General features: G+C 44.0%; 1 protein-coding gene across 5 annotated transcripts in view; it reads right to left on the bottom strand.

Annotated features, from left to right (window-relative positions):
• Positions 1–8061, bottom strand: part of LOC140471221 (zinc finger CCCH domain-containing protein 10-like) — a 302904-nt gene that overhangs the window by 251463 nt on the left and 43380 nt on the right. The gene's annotated exons all lie outside the window — the stretch shown is intronic.

Genomic DNA, 8061 nt, shown 5'->3' with positions numbered 1-8061 from the left:
CCAGGGATGACTAGCAGTAAACTAATTAAGTAATTTACAAGACATTATAAGCTAGGAAAGCAAACTTTGAGTTGTTGGCAGTTGAACCCTGAGACTGGATTGTTGCCTTTACTTCTCAACTGAGACCTAATATTGTGTACATTATCTTTTCCAATTGTGATTTCACAATTTTCTCTCCACTCCTGAAGTCACTGAGGTACATTTCTGTGGGAATCTAGATGGCTATCCTTAATGTATGAACCATGACAGTGAAATTGGCAGGCTATTTAACCATTGCAAGCAAAAAAGCCTCTGATCCTATTCTCACTTGATACTGCAGTGACTGTCGTGGGGTCAACCTGGTGGAACTCACAGAGTATGAATTCCCTGATTAGGGCTGTTAACCTGGTCCAATTTGGGGGCCCTGGCTGACAGATATAAACAGGAGGGTCAGAGGTTCTGTTCACTCTGAGAGCTGGCTCTGAGGGAGCTGGATCGGTGGCAAAGACTCTCCACATGGAATTAAAGGGGGCCTTGGTGACGTGTTACCAGCCACTGGGGAGTTATTTGAGATACCACTGTAGTGGTTAGCTAAAATAGCACATGCAACGTGCTTTAATGACTACCACTCAGTGGCTCTGACTGCCACAATCATGAAGTGCTTTGAGAGGCTAGTCATGGCTCACATTAACTCCAGTCTCCCAGCCTGCCTCGATCCCCAATTTACAGATTGACATAACAGGTCCACAGCGGACACCGTTTCCCTAGCCTTGCACTTATCTCTGGAGCATCTGGACAACAAGGCCACCTACATCAGACTCCTGCTCATTCACTACAGCTCCGCCTTCAACACCACTATCCCCTCAAGACTGATCTTAAAACTCAGATACCTAGGTCTCAGCTCCGCCCTCTGCAACTAGACCCTCAGCTTCCTGACCCACAGACTGCAATCAGTGAGGATAGACAACAGCATCTCCTCCATGATAACACTCAATACTGGAGCCCCCCACCAAGGATGTGTCTTCAACCCCCTACTGTACTCCGTGTACACCTGTGACTGTGTTGCCAAATTCTGACTGAATGCCATCTACAAGTTTGCTGATGACACCAGCATGGTAGGACGGATATTTAACAATAGCGAGTCAGAATATAGAAAAAGGATAGAGAGCTTGATGACATTGTGCAATGATAACAACCTGTCTCTGAATGTCCGCAAAACTAAAGACGTCAGAGAGAAAGGAGGAGAACGCACCCCCACCTACATCGACAGAACTGAGGTTGAGAGCGCCAAGTTCCTTGGAGTGATGATAATCAATAATCTGTCCTGGACTTCCCTCGTAGGTGTGACAGTCAAGGAGATACAACAATGCATCTTCTTCCTCAGGTGGCTCAGGAAATTCAGCATGTCCACAAAGTCCCTCACCAACCTTTACAGATGTACCATTGAAAGCACACTGTCCCGGTGCATAACGACCTGGTATAGTAACTGTTCTGCCCAGAACTGGAAGAAACTACAGAAGGTTGGGTGCACAGCCCAGACCATCACGGAGCCCAATCTTCCATCCATGGACTCCACTTACATGGGTCGTTGCTATGGAAAGGCTGCCAACATCAGGAAGACCCATCCCACCCAGTAATGCTCTCCTCCAACCTCTTCTATCAGGCAGAAGATACAGAAGCTTGAACACATGGACCAGCAGGTTCAGGAACAGCTTCTTCCCGGCCACTATTGGACTGATGAATGGACTCTCTAACTTCAAGTAATGTTGATCTTGTTAATATTGATCTTGCCTCATGCACACCCTGTGCAATGTAACTTTACATGCTTCTGTCCAAGTTTTTTCACCCTATGATCTGTATGTTCTTGTTTACTATGATCTGCCTCTACTGCTCGCAAGCAAAGATTTTCATTGTACTTAGGTACACATGATAATAAAAAAAACAGTAAAGTTAAGAGCAATAACAATAGGTGTTTTTCCTTTCATTGACCTAGAATGCTGAGGTGAATTGTACAATCCTACTGGCCAGTAAACTCATGATGGAACAGGAATCAAACATGGACCCCTCGAGTCGAGAGTGTGGTGCTGGAAAAGCACAGCAGGTCAGGCAGTATTCGAGGAGCAGGAGAATCGACGTTTCGGGCAAAAGCCCTTCATCAGAAAACCTCAAGGCCTGCATGGATTAGTACCAGACTGGTGCAAGTGGCCTTGCTCATTTTATAAAAAACTATAATCAATGCTAAGTGATGCAGTTCTCTCACAATATCACACTGTCATATAGGACCTTACACAACTGCAGGTTTATTTCGATGGTTAAATTATGAAGAATTAATTATCTTGCTCACAATAAATACTGTTTAATTGACACTGAGTCGTTGATATTTGAGATAAAAATATAATTAAGTATAGGCAATTCACAATTTTTTTGAGAGGGAGAGGGGGTTAGAGGACATTCAATGCTCTTCAGAAAGGTCAGAGATATGTTACTATTCGGACAGTATTTATTTAGTTCTCCAACCAGTAGAAGCCTGGAGAATTCAAGCCCAGGCATTAACTGTGTCAACATCAGCAGAATTGTACTGGAATAAACTCTCAGTATAATAGACTTGCATAATCAGGTTCACACTGCTCTCACCCATTGTACTCCAGCTGGCAATATTCAATAGAAAAAAGCAAATACATTGTAGAGCCTCACAAGCCATATATACTTGATATATTTTGTATGCTGCTGCAAAATCTATTCTTGTAGCTGATGTAAAAATGCTAAGCTAGTGAAAGCAGTAGCTGCAAATCACATGATTTTCCACCACTGTCGAAATAAAGAAATAACACCTTTTATTTATACTATATCTTTAACATGGTAAAACCTGCTAGGATACAGTGGGGAGGAATGAATTAAAAACTAACAAAGCCTCAGAAGGATTAGGTCAGGTGGTCTGCCCAAATCTTGGTCACAGAGGTACATTTTAAAGAGGGTCAGAAAGGAGGAAAAGGGTGGAGAGTTACATTTCTATATTTTGTGAGGGAATTCCATAGCCATGGAGTCATAGAGCTGTACATACAGAAACAGACCCTTCGGTCCATGCTGACCAGATATACGATATTAATCTAGTTCCATTTGCCTGCATTTGGCCCATATCCCACTAAACTGTTCTTATTCACATACCCATCCAGATGTCTTTTAAATGTTGTCATTGTACTAGCCTCCACCACTTCCTCTGGCAGCTCATTCCATGCACACATCACCCTCTGTGTGAAAAAGTTGCCCCTTAGGTCTTTTTTATATCTTTCCCCTCTCACCCTAAACCTATGCCCTCTAGTTTTGAACTCCCCTACCCCTGGGAAAAAGATCTTGAGTATTTACCCTATCCACGCACCTCATGATTTTATAAACCTCTCTAAGGTCAGCCTTCAGCCTCTGACACTCCAGGGAAAACAGCCCCAGCCTATTCAGCCTCTCCCTCTAGCTCAAATCCTCCAACCCTGGCAACATCTTTTTAAATCCTTTCCTGCACCCTTTCAAGTTTAACAACATCTTTCCTGTAGGAAGGAGACCAGAACTGAACGCTGTATTCCAAAAGTGGCCTAAACAATCTCCTGTACAGCCACAACATGACCTCCTAATACTTATATTCAACGTACTGACCAAAACAGGGCAAGTGTACCAAACGCCTTCTTCACTATCCTGTGTACCTGTGATTCCACTTTCAAGGAACTATGAACCTGCACTCGAAGATATTTTTGTTCAGCAACACTCCCAGGACCTCACCATTAAGTGTATAAGTCCTGCCCTGCAGCACCTCACATTTATCTAAATTAAACTCCATCTGCCACTCCTCGGTCCATTGCCCCATCTGATCAAGATCCCGTCATACTCTGAGGTAACCTTCTTCACTGTCCACTACACCTCCAATGTCAGTGTCATCTGCAAACTTACTAACCATACCTCCTATGTTCACATACAAATCATTTATATAAATGACTAAAAGCAGTGGATCCAGCACCGATCCTTGTGACCACTGGTCACAGGCCTCCAGTCCAAAAAACAACCCTCCCCCATCACCCTCTGTCTCTTACCTTCAAGCGAATTTTGTATCCAATTGACTAGCTCTCCCTGGATCCCATTTGATTTAACCTTACTAACCAGTTACCATGGGGAACCTTGTCGATTGCCTTACTGAAGTTCATACAGACAACGTTCACCACTCTGCCTTCATCGATCTTCTTTGTCACTTCTTCAAAAAGCTTACTCAAGTTTATGAGACATTATTTCCCATACATAAAGCCATGTTGACTATCCCTAATCAGTCCTTGCCTTTCCAAATACATGTAAATCCTGTCCCTCAGGATTCCCTCCAACAATGTGCCCACCACCAATGTCACGCTCACTGGTCTATAGTTCCCCGGCTTCTCCTGACCTCCTTTCTTAAATAATTGCACCACATTGGCCAATCTCCAGTCTTCCAGCACCTCACCTGTGACTATCGATGATACAAATATCTCAGCAAAGGGCCCAGCAATCACTTCCCTAGCTTCCCACAGAGACAAACCCTTTGGATTCTCCTTAACCCTATTTGCCAAAGCTATCTCATTCCCCCTATGTACTTCCTGATTTCTCTCTTAAGTATACTCCTCCTGCCCTTATACTCCTCGAGGGATTCACTGGAACCTAGCTGTCTATACCTGCCATATGTCTCCTTTTTCTTGACGAGAGCCTCAATTTCTCTAGTCATTCAGCATTTTCTACACCTACCAGCCTTGCCTGTCACCCTAACAGGAACATAATGTCTCTGGACTCTCATTTTCTCACTTTTGAAGGCCTCCCACTTTCCAATCATCCCTTTACCTGCAAATAGCCTCTCCCAATCAACTTTTGGAAGTTCTTACCTCATACTGTCAAAATTGGCCTTCCTTCAATTTAGAACTTTAACTTTTAGATCCGGTCTATCCTTTTCCATCAGTATTTTACAGTCGCTGGCTCCAAAGTGCTCCCCCACTGACACCTCAATCAAAGAGTAGGTCAAGTTTTCCTCCTTCTCTAGTAGATACCTCCACATACTGAATAAGAATGTTTTCTTGTAGACACTTAACAAATTCATCCCTATCCAAGCCCTTAACACTATGACAGTCCCAGTCTATGTTTGGAAAGTAAAATCCCCTACCATTATAACCTTCTCATTTTTATAGATATCTGAGACCTCTTTACAAATTTGCTTCTCAATTTCTCATTGACTATTGGGGGGCCTACTGGGGGGCCTAATGAGCTGCCAGAGGCCCCCCAATAAGGTGACAATTGTTTTCTTATTTTTCAGTTACACCCAGCTAACTTCACTGGGCATAGTGTCAGGCATATCCTCCCTAAGTACAGCTGTAATGCTATTCCTTATGAAAAACATCACTCCTCCTGCTCTCTTACCCCCCTTTCTATCCTTCCTGTAGCATTTGTATCCTGGAACATTAAGCTGCCTGTCCTGTCCATCTCTGAGCCACGTTTCTGTAATTGCTATGATGTCCCAGTCCCATATTCCTAACCATGCCCTGAGTTCATCTGCCTTCCCTGTCAGGCCTCTTGCATTGAAATAAATGCAGTTTAATTTATCAATCTTACCTTATTCTCTGCCTTGCTCTCGCCTACCTTGACTACTTGACTTTCTCCTCTTCTCAACTGTACCAGCCTGAGACTGATCTTTTTTCTCACTATCTCTCTGGGTCCCATGATCCCCTCCCTACCCTCTTACCAGTTTAAAGCCTCCCAAGTAGTACGAGCAAATCTTCCTGCCAGGATATTGGTCCCTTTCCAATTCAAGTCCTTCTTGGATAGGTCACTTCTACCCTAGAAGAGATTCCGGTGTGAATTTAGGGTATCAGTTGTTATGGCACAGCCACCAATGTTTGAACAAAAGGAATGGTGGATACTTAAGAATCCAAAGTTGGAGGAATGTCAAATCCTTGGAGTGTTGAGTGACTGTAGGTTATATGGAGATAGGGAAGGAGGGGAGAGGCCATGGAGGGATTTGACAAGGGGATAAGAATTTTAAAGATTAGGCACTGGTGTACTGGGAGCCACTGTAGCACAGCAAAGATAAGGGTGACGAAACCAAATGTTTGGTCCAATATTCCACTATAATTAGCTGCTAGGGAGTGCATGAGAGTAACCAAGAGTGAGTGTTTGTTCAAAGTTTCCTTCTTCCAAGTTGGAATTGCTCTTCTCTTTTGTAATGAAAAATGTCTGATTTATCATATAAATATTTACAATCTTTTAGAGTTTGGATTTTAAAATCGTGGCATGTGGTTGATTACTTTTCTGAAAACTTGAAGAAAAACTAGATTACTCGGTCTTGCCATAACAGTGTGTGTCAGGAACCCCTAGAGTGTGAATGGAAGATTGTTGGTACTGTGCTGGTTTACGACAGGAAGTGTAAATATTGAGGATCATTAGTGAGCTTTTGGTTCAGTGTAATCAAGAATTGATTTTAGATTTTAAAAATCCAGATATTAAAAGCTTTTGGCAATTCAGAGGTTATCTGACTGAGGGGAAATGCAAATAGTGAGTGTACTGATTGTAACAAGATCAGCCAACTGGACCTCATACAATATGAGTTCCCCAATTGGGGCTGTTAATCTGGTCCAATCAGGGAACTCTGGTCGACATATAAAAAGAGTCAAAAAGTGTGGTGATGGAGAAAGCACAGCAAGGCAGGCAGCATCCAAGGCGCAGGAGAGTCGATGATTCGGGCATAAGCCCTTCATCAGGAATATGGAAGGGAAAGGAGGCTGAGAGATAAATAGGGGTGGGGGAGTACGGCTAGAGGGGGAAGGTAGGTGGGATGGTGACAGGTGGATGTAGGTCGGAGATGATTGTGATAGGTCTGTTGGTGGAGGTGGGGGGAAGGAGAAGATAGGTGGGGAGGAAGATGTACAGGTAGATAAGGTTAGACAGCAGTGCCGAGTTGGAAGGTTGGATCTGGGAGGAGGTGGAGGGAAGGGAGATTTGGAAACTAGTGAAGTCATTGTTGATGGTTGTCGGATCCCAAGGCAGAAGATGAGGTGTTCTTCCTCCAGTGGCTTCAGTGGGTAGCTTTGATTTGGCGATAGAGAAGGCCCAGAATTTGCATGTTCTTAGGGGAGTTTGAAGGGGACTTGAAGTGGTTGGTCACAGGGCAGTGGGGTTGGTTAGTATGTGTGAGCCAGAGGTGTTCCCTGAACTGCTCCGTGAGTTGACACTCGATCTCCCAGATATGGAGGAGACCACATCGAGAGTAATGGATGCAGTAAATGAGGAGGGAAATCTCTGCCAGAGTTGAAATGATCCTTTGGGGCCTTGGATGGAGGTGAGGGATGAGGTGTGGGTGCAAGTTTCACACCTCGTGCGGCGGCAGGGGAAGGTTCCGGGAGTGGAGGGTGGGTTGGTGGGGGGACGTGGACCTAATGAGGGAGTTGCAGAAGGAATGGTCTCTCCAAAACACAGATAGGGGTGAGGACGGAAATGTATTTCTGGTGATGGGGTCTGACTGTAGGTGACGGAAATGGCGGAGGTTAAACAGGGTGTCAGAGATACCGACACTTTGCTGCCCAACTCTGTATGAGACGGTATTATAAGTCAAGGACTGTTCATGTGAAAATAAAGGGTGACTTGGTGACGGGATACCAGTCTCTGTGGAGTTATTTCAGTGAGGATGACGCAAAGAGTCTGCAGATGGACATAGCTGGTGGGCAAAAGGTAGTGGGCAAAAACTTGGCAGATGGAATGTAATGTCGGAACATGTGAGGTTATGCACTTTGGCAGGAAGAATAGAGGAGCTGAATATTATTTAAATTGAGAAAGACTGCAGAAAGCTACAGCACAGAGGGATTTAGGAGTCCTCATCCACGAATCACAAAATGTTAGCATCCAAGCTCAGTGGGTAATAGGGAAGGCAAATGGAATGTTGGCCTAACGCTTGCTTTCCACAACGTATATTCAGTTTTTGAAATAAATCTTGACACAATGAGACAATTCATTCAAAAGGGGAGATGCATGTCAACATTGTACGAGGCCTACCTTAAATACCAGGGACTCAAAAATGTTCTGAAGTTCAGAAAT

Source organism: Chiloscyllium punctatum, chromosome X (assembly GCF_047496795.1).
Source record: "Chiloscyllium punctatum isolate Juve2018m chromosome X, sChiPun1.3, whole genome shotgun sequence".
NCBI classification, from domain to species: domain Eukaryota; kingdom Metazoa; phylum Chordata; class Chondrichthyes; order Orectolobiformes; family Hemiscylliidae; genus Chiloscyllium; species Chiloscyllium punctatum.
The sequence above is the reverse complement of the archived record's forward strand: the minus strand, read 5'-3'. Positions and strand labels throughout refer to the sequence as shown.